The sequence below is a fragment of the Helianthus annuus genome, chromosome 8 (genome assembly GCF_002127325.2).
Source record: "Helianthus annuus cultivar XRQ/B chromosome 8, HanXRQr2.0-SUNRISE, whole genome shotgun sequence".
NCBI classification, from domain to species: Eukaryota; Viridiplantae; Streptophyta; class Magnoliopsida; order Asterales; family Asteraceae; genus Helianthus; species Helianthus annuus.
In genome coordinates, this window is record NC_035440.2 from 8,246,238 (window position 1) to 8,260,249 (window position 14,012).

General features: G+C 33.3%; 1 pseudogene; it reads right to left on the bottom strand.

Annotated features, from left to right (window-relative positions):
- Window positions 1-2,424: 2,424 nt before the first annotated feature.
- The window catches only part of LOC110869499, a 62,940-nt pseudogene continuing 51,352 nt past the window's right edge, over window positions 2,425-14,012 (bottom strand).

The following is a 14,012-nucleotide window of genomic DNA, read 5'->3' on the forward strand; positions in this document are numbered from 1 at the left end:
TAAGTTGGGATTAACGTCAAGAGAATTTCTTACAAGTTGGGATTGTTAGAGAGAATTTTTTTAAGTTGGGATTAATGTCGGCCAATGGGTGAAAGTTAGGATTTTTAAAATCCAATAACCCATTTTTTTTTAAGTGGTTGTGAGTGGAGAAAAAGAGAAATGGTAATGATAAAGGTATAAATAATATTATTTAATTAAAAAAAAGAGAAAAGTTAGTAATTTTAGTGTAATTACAGGAAGAGTAAACTGCCATTTTGGTCCATGTGGTTTGGTCACTTTTGTCATTTTAGTCTAAAACTCAAACTTTTTGCATCTAGGTCCCTGTGGTTTCAATTTTATTGCCATTTTGGTCCAAAAATGAAACCAGGTCATATTTGTCTTATAAAATCCTGCAATTTTGTCATTTTCCTCAGGAGCAAATCAGGTCATATTTGTCTTATAAAATATGGTATTTATTTATAAAAAAGAAATGATCATTTTGCACCTGCGGAAAATGACAAAATAACAGGATTTTATAAGACAAATATGACCTAATTTCTTTTTTGGACCAAAATGGCAATAAAACTGAAACCACAGGGACCCAGATGCAAAAAGTTTGAGTTTTGGACTAAAGTGGCAAAAGTGACCAAACCACAGGGACCAAAATGACAGTTTACTCTTACAGGAATTAGGATAAAAAATTCAATGTAAATGTGTTTAATTATCAAAGAAACAAACAAGAGAATTGAATGCGGTGAAAAGTTATGTTCTCATTTGGCTTTATATAGACTAAGGTGGTGTTTGTTTTTTCAGATGCAAAAGGTTTGTAGTCTGCGGACCACATCTGCAGGTATCTGCAGGAGAAGAGGTGGACCAAAGGTCTGCAGTCTGCAAGGAGCAAAAAGGGTTTGTTTTTTTTTTTTTTTTTTACTTCTACAAAAACCACTTCACAATACACACAACACACACACACAGAACACTCTTCTCTCTCCCTGCCTTCATCTACAACCACCACCACAACCATCCGCCACCACCTCCTCCACCGTCCACCTGCCACCACCACAACCAACAACCACCGTCAAGCACCACTGCCCCCTGTCTCCTGCTGCGAAGCCAAGCACCACCGCAAACCCTAGCCCCCACTCCAAGAACCCACCCCCGTCGCAACCACCACCATCGCCTTCGTCGTTCCACCACCGCCGTCGTCGTTCGATTTGGGGGTTTTGTTTGAAGATGAAGAACATCAAACCCATCACCGCCGATCTCTCTCTTATTTCCCCTCTCTCTCTCTCCTACCGCTCCCCCTCTCTCTCTCTAGGGTCTCTCTCTCTTCTTTCCTTCTTATGCAGGTCTGTGGAGAGTGGTGGTGGAGATGTGTTGGTGGAGGTGGTGGTGGAGATGTGGGGGTGGAGGTGGTGGCGGAGATGTGGTGGTGGAGGTGGTGGCGGGGATGCAGAGAGTGGCGGTGGAGAGTGGTGATGCAGAGATGTGGAGAGTGTCTGTGTTTTGAAAGAGAGAGGAGGTGAGAAGAGGTGGGCCTATGTCTGCATGGGAAAGAGGTGGGGAAGAGGTAAAAGGTGAGAAGTGCTTCTGGAAAACAAACAAGCTGCAGGACCCAAAGGTCTGCGCGTATCTGCGCGACGCAAACATAAGTGGCCAGAAGTGCTTCTGGCCAAAAAAACAAACAACACCTAACTTTCTGTTAATTTTATTAGTTAATGAATACTTGCTCTTAGTTTAATTTTATAATTAATATTGTACACGTGTATGTGTTATGAGTAATTAATAAATGAAGATGCAAATTAGGGGGAAGTGATTGAATGAGGGAGTCTATACAAAGACAAATGACTAGGGAATTGGGGATGGCTAAAAGTTCAGCCACAATAGGGGCCGATAAGTAGCAGTGAACGCCTCACAAGAAAAGACAATGAAACGTTGGGATTGATCGTGAGCAACAACACGCAAAGAGAGCATAATTCGACTTAGACTAACACAATGTAAATTACATAATTGTCGATCTATATGCAAATTAAACTAAACAATGAGGATCCAAACATGTTATTTGTCGTTTAAAGGCGTTGCTAAATGCTAATATCACCCAACAGATAGAACACGTCATCATCATCATCTTCATCATCATACTCAGTAAATCCCATCAATAGCAAAACAGATAGAACACGTGAGGGTACTAAACTACTACACAAATGAGCATCACTGATGGCCTATATGCCGATAATTACAAACAACTCACTCCGGCCAGTAACCCATTTTCACTTATTTTTTTTAGTCTTTTCCATGTTAAAAATTAACTTAACACTCTTCTGGATCTATTTAATATGTTACTCATAACCCCGAGCTTAAATTATGCTACATATATTTATAAAAAAAAAAAATCCGTTAGAAGGAGACCTAGCTAAGACCGGAATCAAATTTTATATGTGAGTTAGAATTACTTCTTTATTATTAAATCTTTTACATCTTTTGTGGAGACAAGTGAAACTGCAGAAACCTCATTTTGTCTTATCTGAAACAGCCTGTTTCATACTAGATTTTACAGATGAACTTGGAGATGATGCCCCTATTATCTGCACCATTAAACTTCCACCTACACAGATCATACATTTTAATTAATATTTCACTTCAAAAATGAAGTATAACAACCATAATAATTAAAAATAAATAAAGATAAACTTCTTGATGACCTAGAACAAGAGCGGCGCCAAACCATCCAGAGACACCCCATCGTTCACCAAGGAAAAACCATGCAAAACCAGCACCCCAAACTGGCTCCAACCCATAAACAATTGCGGTTTCTGTGGCTGATACATCACGCATTGACGTCATCTGTCTCAATCGGTTACTATATATTAGCACAATATGCAAGAACCGAAAAAAATTGATAACGTAAATTATCTTAAAGGGATTACCTCAATCCACAAGCATAGTCCGGTTGAAAACACCCCGGTATATAAAGCGGGTATCCAAGGGAACTTCATGATCACAAACATCTCCGATGCCCATGATGACGGATGATATGTTAGGTTACCATCAATCACAACTCCAATTAAATACCAAACAATAGATGACAAAGCAATGATAAACACCTGTAGATTATTAATCAAGGTTGATATACAGTTAATAGAAAACTACATATATAATTGGCCCCATTATGTTTGGGATCAATCTGGCCCATTGATGACTGTCCCATTAGTAATTGGCCCACTATGTTTTGGAGCAATTTGGGCTAGGTCCATTGGACTCACGCCCACTAATGACTATCCCATTAGTAATTGGCCCTTTATGTTTGGGATGAATCACTTCCATGTTCCATATAAAATGGGGTCTAAACCCAACGCGCGTGAGTCCAATGGACCTAGCCTAGTTTGAAGGTATCGTTTACATTGTGAAAGCAAAACTTATGAATGAATTAACGGACCTCGTATCCAAGGACTGGCAAGAAGTTTGCTTTGTCTGTTTTTCTTGATATATGCTCGGTTCTTAGCGTGTGTATGCCAAGGATAAGGCGCTTAGTAAGTTAAACAAATCACCAACCTGAAAGATTCAACATAAGCTTTATTTACCAATGACCAACAAAAAACTTACTCTTTTAGATATAATATATATATATATATATATATATATATATATGGGGAGGGTTCATTGGGGAACACTAAAAAAGTAGGGAACTAGGGAACAGGGGCATTTTTGTCCAAATACTATTCTAATTCTAAAAATCTCAACGGCCGGGCATTCAACCGGAAAATCATGTTCTTCGTATTATCACCACCACATCCACCGCAGGCGCCGCTGGATTCTTCCTCACGAACAGAAATCGGCGATACATTGTAAATGATTTTCGATTTCCAAGCAACTGAATAAGGAACCGAAATCGGCGATTCTCTGTAAATTGTTAGTTCACGGTTGTCATTGATTCACCGGTTCAACGTTTGTCTCTTAATTCTGGTAATCCGGTGCTTAAATCATATAGCAGTGCGAAACGGTAACCGGAAACAGAACGTACGTTTCTCAGTGAAGATATTTCGATGCAGATTCAGTAACAACAGTTTGAAATCGATCAAATCATCGCTCATCAGGTAAATAGTTAACCTAATCTTCGAGTTTTTGTGTTTTATTTCATGAAATCCTTTAGGTTTAGACTGATTTTAATGAAACTATTAACCTAATTTGTAATGAATCGAGGAACATAATATCTAACTTCCTGCTGTATTTTTCTATATCAAAATTTTAATATTAGGGCAAATTTTACATGTTAAAGTTTGATTTAGTTGTACATTCTCTGCTATAGTCAGACTATTGCAGGTAACAAATGTTGTGGCGGTGGTCCATTTGATGGTGACGGTAACAACGAACAATGGTGGCTATTTTATTTACTTTAATTGGGACGAATTGTTGTTTTATCCGTTAGATCCAATGAGGTTCTAGATGAGGGATGTAAATTTAGGTACTTCAACTATGGATCTCTGGTCTCATTTATGAAATTTTCTATTGTATATATATCTGTTAGCGATAGTTCGGTACAGTTATATTAGCATGTAATCATCATATGATTGAACAAAACATGTTCATGACACTGGTTTTATAAGCATGTGATAGTCTTTACAGCCTTTGATTAATTAATATCATATGGACTTAGGTCATATTGAATGTGATAAACTCTCTATTCTAGCACTGCAACACTCAAAGAAACAAACGAGTAAAGAGAGAAGATCAAGGGAACATTAGTAAATATTAGATCGTTTAATGTGCTCAGTTTTATCTTTCTGTTATAGTTTCTCTTGTTAAACGTGTGATTTATCTTTTTTACTCTGTTGCTGCTCAGACTGTTATGGCCAGATGCTTGATAGCATTGAATCAAAGCTTTTAGCATTTCAGTGAGAGGGTGTTAGGTATGTGATAACATTGCTAATATATGCTTTCTATTATCATACACATGCTAGTGTATTGTTCATTATCTAATATTTTCTGCATCCCACATTGATTTCCTCATGGCCATTCTCTAATATATCGTGTTTTATTTTTTTCTTGTTATTGCAAATTTGTATTGCAGCATGGAGGGCGTGTCCTTCAGGCTGATGAAATGGGTCTTGAAAAGACTCTTCAGGTAAAATTCTGTTGGCAAGTACTTGATGATTTAAGCATTTTAAAATTTTGTTTAAGAAACTATGGATAGAATGTATTAGAATTGATAAGGCCACTCATTGCCTAATTGTGCAATTAGACAAATATTATACATACAGAATAAACATAACAAAATTACATTGCAACCTGTATTGATTATGCCATAACGCTAAGAAAACTTGTTTAATTGTTAAAGCTGGTAAAATAACATTGATTGTTGGTGACAGGATGAAGAAAGATAGAGTGTTGATGAATGATGAGACACGACAGCTTATTAAGATGACAAGTAATATGTGTGTGTCTGAAGTTTCACCATATCTTTAGCAGAAAATGAGGTTATTTTGTTTCAAACTTTGGGAATATTTGGAGTTAAGAAATGCTCTATTTGTATGCATAATTAGATTAGGTTATATTTGAAGTAATATACCAGTTGTGAAATTTTCTATTGATAATGCGTTCCGAAAACCATAGTCACAGGATTCACACCCCCCCCCCCCCGGTATCGCGAACTAGATCACCCATACCGGAATCGTGTATAGAATTGACCCGCACAGGAAATAAACCAAAGAATCATGGAATAGGGCAACAGGTTTACCAAGCCACTTTGAGCTCTTATACTTTTATGGGTTAAACTGTTTTCTTGATTTGTTCTTTATGTGTAAAGTTTTCTTGATTGAATCATGGAATATTACATTAATGTTGCTAAAGTTTTGATTGCACCATCTGTCTTGATTGAACCTGTATTTGGTTGGTCTTTGTTTTACCCTATTGTGTTTTTGCTTCTATGTGAGAAATGATTCTAAATTATTTTTTAATTATTTTTAAAATGTTAAGAAAATATTTTTAATATGTTAAAAAAATATTTAACATGTTAAGAATTTGTCTTTTTTATTTATAAACAAATAGTGCCCCGCTTGCTGTGTGCACATATAATGTATATATGTGTGGGCGCTCAGGCGGCAAAAGTGAAATGGTACTAACTTTAACGTTATTTTACTAATTTAGTGAAAATAACGTTAAAAGCGGCGGATGGTTAATCATCCATCATGTGGTGATGTTGATAGCTGAAAGACACGGGAGTACATGCACCAATCAGTCTCTGTCCTGATTGTCTGAGTGTTATGTGTCTTAGGTCCAAGGTTTGATACAAAACTACAATCGAGCCAGGGGTCTCACTTGAAGCAGTCTCTCTATTCCTATCGGATAGAGTTAAGGTTGTCTACATCTATCCTACTCAGACCCTAACTTTAGCTTTGCTATTTGTGGGATTTACTGAGTATGATGATGATGATGATATTTATAAACAAAAATTTAATCTTTTTTAAGTTATTTTTAAAATGTTAATAAAATATTTAACATCTTAAAAATTTCTCCTTTTAACATGTTAAGAAAATATTTAACAAATGTTTAGTCTTTTTAATATATTTAACATGTTAAGAATTTGTGTTTTTAAATTATATTTTTATAAAGGTTACACTGAAATTCAAAATAGATGGAGTCAATGATAATCCTCTGTATTTGGTTGTTCTTTGTTTTACAGTATTGTGTTTTTGCTTCTTTGTGAGGAATGATTCCAAATTACTTTTAACATGTTAAGAAAATTCTTCTAATATGGTAAAAAAAATATTTTATTTATAAACAAATTTTACATGTTAAGAATTTGTTTTTTTATTTATAAACAAATGTTTAGTCATTTTAAAAGGTTAATAAAATATTAAACACTTAAAAAATTCTTCTTTTAACATGTTAAGAAAATATTTAACAAATGTTTAGTCTTTCTAATATATTTAATATGTTAAGAATTTTTTAATTATTTTTTTTTATAAAGGTTACATTGAAATTCATAATGGATGGTCAATGATAATCCTCTGTGTTCCTTTCACCTGTATTTGGTTGGTCTTTACTTTACAGTATTGTGTTTTTGCTTCTTTGTAAAGAATGATTCTAAATTATTTTGAACATGTTAAGAAAATACTTTTAATATGGTAAAAAAAATATTTAACATGTTAAGAATTTGGTTTTTTTTTTTTATAAACCAATGTTTAGTCTTTTTAAATTATTTTTAAAACTCCATTTCCTTCCTCTAGCTACACAAATGCTCCAAACCCTACCATATCTATCCTCACATAAACGTTATTTTTTTAACTCTAATTCGAAATTCAATATATACTGTGGTCAAATAAAGTTAAACAAAATCTAAATGAAAACTCTCATTTAAATGTTAAATTTATTTATTTTAATATTTTTAGTTCGCATGGACTCTATTTCCTTCTTCGGGCTACACCCTACTCTCCTAAATCCATCCTCACACAAAACTTTATATTAATTTTTTGAACTCTAATACGAAACTCAATATATAATGCTGACAAATAAAGTCTCTCACTTAGCACGTGAAATTTATTTATTTTAATATTTTGAGACCGCGTATACTCCATTTCCTTCTTCTGGCTACAGAAATGCTCCAAACCCTACCATATGTATCGTCACACAAACATTATTTTAATTTATTAAACTTTAATCCGGAATTCAATATATAATGTGGTAAAATTAAGTTGAATCGAATCCAATTGATCAATCTAAACTTTAATTTAACATGTTAAATTTATTTATTTTAATTTTCGAGTACGCATAGCTTCTATTTCCTTCTTCTAGGTTACACAAATGCCATACCCTCCCAAATCCATCCCCATACAAAACTTTATTTTAATTTTTTGAACTTTAATACCAAATTCAATATATAATGCGGCTAAAAAATGTCTCAAGTTCATGTAAACTCCATTTCCTTCTTCTGACTACAGAAATCTACATAAACCTCATTTAAGATGTTAAATTTATTTATTTTAATATTTTGAATCCGCATAAAATCTATTTCCTTTTAGTGGCAACACAAATGCCCTACCCTCCAAAATCCATCCTCACACAAGACTTTATTAAATTTATTTTTATTAATATTTTGAGCCTACATAAACTCTATTTCTTTCTTCCTGCTACACAAGTCCCTCAAACCCTATCCAATCCATACTCACACAAACGTTATTTTAAGTTTTTAACGCTAATACGAAATTCAATATAAAATATGATCAAATAAAGTTGAACCAAATCTAACTAATCAATGCAAACTCTCATTTAACTTGTTAAATTTACTTATTTAAATACTTCTGCTTAGACTCTGTTTCCTTCTTCTGGCTATAGAAATGCCCTACCCTCCTAAATCCATCCTCATAAAAAACTTTCTTTTAATAGTTTGAACTTTAAAATGAAATTCAATATATAATGCAGTCATATAATGTCTGTCATTTAACATTTAACATGTTAAATTTATTTACTTTCATATTTTGAGCCCGCATAAACTGCATTTCCTTCTTCATGCTACACAAATTCCCCAAATCCATACTCACACAAATGTTATTTTATTTTTTTAAACTCTTGTCCGAAACTCAATATATAATGTGGTAAAATAAAGTTGAACCGAATCTAATTGAACAATGCAAACTTTTATTTAACATGTTAAATTTATTTATTTAAATATTTCGAGTACGCATAGCTTCTATTTCCTTCTTCTAGTTACACAAATTCCCTACCCTCCCAAATCCATCCTCACACAAAACTTTGTTTTAATTTTTTGAACTTTAATACCAAATTCGATATATAATGCGGTCAAATAAAGTTGAACTGAATCTAATTGATCAATGCAAACTTTCATTTAACTTGTTAAATTTATTTATTTTAATATTTGGGAAATTGGCCTGTAATAATCTCACCTAGACCTTATTGGCCATTAATAATCCCACCTTAGAATAGTCCCCCCACCAGTCCCACCTTTCACCTATTTTTCCTACAATGGTCTCCTATTAAAAAAACTTAACGGAGTTAAGCTTTTTTCCAAATTACAAACAAATTTTTTAGGGCTTTTGATTAGAACGACGATACGAGTCCATTGATGTAAAACTTTCCTCGAAGCGGTGCTCCAAACGATGAAAATGGAGCTTCAATTCGGGTGTTTAAATTTCCAATTAACCAAAATCAAGTCACTTGGAGCACCATTTCGAAATAAGTTTTACATCAATGGACTCGTATCATCATTCTGATCAAAAGCCCTAAAAAATCTGTTTGTAATTTGGAAAAAAGCTTAACTTCGTTAAGTTATTTTAACGGGGGACCATTGTAGGAAAAATAGGTGAAAGGTGGGACTGGTGGGGGGAATATTCTGAGGTGGGATTATTAATGGCCAATAAGGTCTAGGTGAGATTATTACAGACCAATTCCCCTTAATATTTTGTGTACGTATAGCTTCTATTTCCTTCTTCTGATTACACAAACGCCCTACCCTCCCAAATCGATCCTCATACAAAACTTTATTTTAATTTTTTGAACTTTAATACCAAATTCAATATATAATGGGGTCAAATAATGTCTCTCCTTTAACATTTAATATGTTAAATTTATTTATTTTTATATTTTGAATCCACATAGACTTCATTTCTTTCTTACTGCTATACAAATCCACCAAACCCTACCAAATCCGTACTCACAAAACTTTATTAAATGTTTGGAAGTCTAATACTAAATTCAATATATAATGTGGTCAAATAAAGTTGAATTGAAGCTAGTTGATCAATGCAAAATCTCATTTAACATGTTAAATTTATTTATTTTAATATTTTGAGTCTATATAGACTCCATTTAACATGTTAAATTATGTGGACAATATTAGTTAAAATGGTTGGATATTTAACTTTATTGTCACCATCTAAGAATGATTCCTAAAACTTGAATTACACTTTTTTATTTCTTTTTTTTGAATCTTACGGAACTTGTTCTAAAAACCGAATGGGTAAAAAATCGAAAACCGAACGCTTTGGTTGGTTTCGATTTTACCATAAAATAAAATGAACCAAACCATGCACACCCCTAGCTAGAGTACAATAGAAAAGGATTTAGTACGATTGCATAATGGACGTGTCTAATTTTATATGAAGTAAGAATTCTCCTTGGTTTTATATGCAAAAGATCTGAAAAAAAATTAATATGTTAGATTAAATTTTTTTTTTGTTATTTATATTTAATAATGAATGGTTTCTCGGTTTCTCACATTTTTTGTGTTCCCATCAAACCCAACCCTCGTTCACTATTTTTAATATTATTTTTTTTTAATTTTTTATATAAAGATGTGTTAGAAGTCATTCTAATAAAAAACTATTTATGTAAAAAAGAATTTGTAACCTTTTTAATGTGTTTTTTACGCATATTTTTATTTTTTAGTTTTTTTATTTATTTAAAAGACTTCTACATGTATGTATATGCAAACGATTTGAAAGAAAACAATTTCACATGTTAAATTAAATGTTCTATAATATATTTAACATGTTAAATGAATGTTTTTTTGGTTCCTCACATATTTTGGTGTTCTCAATTGAACCTAACCCTAATTCATTATCATTTTTGTAAAAAAAAAAAAATATTACCTTTTTAAAGTGTTTTTTAAGCATTTTTTTATTTTTTAGTTTTTGAATTTTTTTATTAAAAAAAGCTTCTATATGTATTTATATGCAAAAGATCCAAACATTAAAAGGTTATTAAATTTTAACATGTTAAACTAAATTTATTATGATTTATTTAACATTTTAAATGAATGGTTTCTCGGTTCCCAACATTATTGATGTTCCCCTTTGAACCCAATCCTCATTCACTTTTTTTAATTTTCTTGATCGAAGTTTTTTTTTTTGCATATAAAGATATGTTGAAGCCATTCTGATAGAAAATTACATTTTTGTAAAAAAAAATGTTACTTCTTTTAAAGTGTTTTTAAGCATGTTTTTATATTTTAGTGATTGATTTTTTTATTAAAAAGGCTTCTACATGTATTTATATGTAAAAGATCTGAAAATTATATAAAATTTTAACATGTTAAATTAATTTTTTATGATATATTTAACATGTTAAATACATGGTTTCTTGATTCCCCGCATTTTTGGTGTTTCCCATTAAACCTAACCCCCGTTCACTATTTTTCTATGATATTTTTAACATGTTATATTTTTAACATGTTAAATTTATTTAACATGTTAAATAATAAATTTATTTATTATTTATGGTTTCTTGATTCCTCGCATTTTTATGATATATTTTTAACATGTTAAATTTATTTAACATGTATAATTATGTGAAGTTCTAAAACATATTCAAACCAAACAGAAAAAAGGCTAAAAGTAACTCATAAGAGGCGTTAGATGAATGTTAATAAAATGATTTTCTTTTGTGGTATTATTAGCCAAATAGTACCAAAACAATATATGCAACCAACAAAGCAAGTTAGGATTACTCAAAACACTTGCATGTAAAATAACATATATTTTACACAAAATTAAAGGGAAATGTGTACTTGTTTTTAACTTTTAGTTTACAACAACAAAAGAATAAAAAGTAGAGGATCAAATACATAGTTTATTTTTAACTCTTAAACAAACATGTATTTTACACAATTAAAATTGTTTTTAACTTTTAATCTTCTACTCTGTCCAACAAAAAATCTGAACTGAATTATGTTTCCAAGCAAGTCTCTCATGTTTGTAATTTATATCAAAAGGATCAAATACAAAGTTTATCTAGAAAAAGGGTAATGGGTCAAACAGGGAGAGAATTAACCAAAGATTGTTTTAATACAAACAACCCCTTTGATCAATTTATACAAATATTTACATTATTATTTTATCAAATAGTAAGAGCAATGGTGCCATGCAAGCAGCAACGGCTGATGCTATCATTCAATTTTCAGAAGTATTGAAAGAAACAATATGCATCACCTCCAGGATTTTGCAAGAGAAGAACTTGAGTCAAATATATTTGGAACTCTGTCAAAACAAAGACAATGTACAAGCTAAAATAAAACAAGCTAAAAATTCAGCTCTGTAACAAGCGCTTATTTGGTTCGGGAAATGATTCGAAGATTGCCGCACGCATAACATTCATTCGAGCTTCCTTCGGATCAGTTTTTGGATCAAGCAATCATTATCAATACACTGCACACTTAGGCTTCACGGTGTGGGGAACGTTCAGCCCCGTCGAGCACCGGCGACGCCCCCACACCATCCCGGGTAGGCTCGTCGTCGTCCTGAACGGCACAGGTGCGACGTCAGAGACGGGAGGTAAAGGACAAAATTGTTGCATCTTTTTCTCACACACACATATACATACAACATATACATATATATTTTAGGCACATCCCCCATTTCCTTTTTAGATCCATCCTCTTTGCCCCATCCTCACACCCATCCTACGTGGCGCTGACGTAGAGGGTTATCCTCCAAGGATGAGCCTCACCCATATCGAGTAGCCTTACTATAAATACATTAATTTTAGAGTAAAGTACACGGATAATCCTTGTAATTTGCCATGTAAAACATTTATCTTTTACATCACAAATCAGTAGCTTACAAGATTAACATGTAAAACATTTATTTTTGCATCACAATCAGCAGCTTACAAAATTGATCCAATTTAACATGTAAATAGTTAATTTATCCCGTATATTTAACATGAATAGATCTGAAAGTAAACGAATAGATATTTTGTGTATGTTTTTAATGCAATTTAGCGATTATGAAATACAATCACTAGGTTTATGACTGATTGACAAACATATACCTAATTTTCAAGGATTGTTCATGTAATACATTACGTGTATGAAAATTGAAAAGCAATTGTGTGTGAATTCGACTACATCTGAAAATAAACGCATACCTATTCGCAATCAACATAGTTGAGATCTAATCAATGTCGCCATGAATGAATCAGAGAACGGACGGTGGATATTAGTTCTGTTCTGTCATCCGGCAACAATTAACACGTTCGTGCTCGATTCAGATTTGAAAAACAAGATGAAGGCGATTTAGATTCGTGTTTGAAATAGAAACAATCTTGCCATAATTTATAGTTACCTGGTAAAATCGAGCAGAGGAGCGAGCAGCGGAGCCGATCGTCGTCGAATCATTGGCAAAAATTTCCGGCGAAAACAACAAATCTCACCGGCATGTTCATCTCCATCTTGCGGCGTCGGAGCTTGCGCTTGATAAAATTAGATTAGATCTAGAAGGAGATGGAATTTTCTATTCCAATTTTGCCCCTCCGTGTTTTTTCTTTGAAATTTACATTGGAGGTTGAAACCTAATCTCAGCCATTTATTTTAATGATCTAAGGGCTCTTAAGGTGGTTCCCCGGTTCCCCATTTTTTTAGTGTTCCCCAATGAACCTCACACATATATATATAGTGTGGGGTTCATTGGGGAACACCAAAAAAGTGGGGAACAGGGGAACCCTCATAAAAACCCTTAGATCAACTTCATCAAGGGCTGAGATTGGATTCATTTTTTTAAAGCTAAAAAAGGCGGAGGGGTAGTTTTGGCATTTACAAAAAGTTTGAATTAGGTTTTTCTGGTCCGTCACTCCACATCTCACAACCGTCGTCCCTATCGCTGGAGGACGCCTGTGATTTCTTTTGGTCGTCGTCGCTCGATTAGGTGGCCGGAATCTATAGTGTTTGTCGTCGGAGAACACTTAATTGTTGTGATCGTCGTTGATTTTCTTTATTTCTGCTTAGATTTTTCCATGAAAACAAGTTCGCCTCTCTTATGCCGGTTCCACCACCGACTTCTCCGGCTGCTACCAGTCTCGAAGCCCTAGCTACTGCACCGCCGAGCCAATCCGTTAACAACAGTACTCCAAATAAATGGAGTGAAGAAGGTCGTAATGCACATCGGATGTTTCGGCACTGCTTACAGAGGTAGGTTTTTTTCTCTATTGCGCGTGTATGTGTTAGTTTGTGCTGGTGGTATGTATTTCAGTTTCATACGTTGCATCTGCTACAGATTTTGATTTTAGGTTTAGAAATGCCTTTG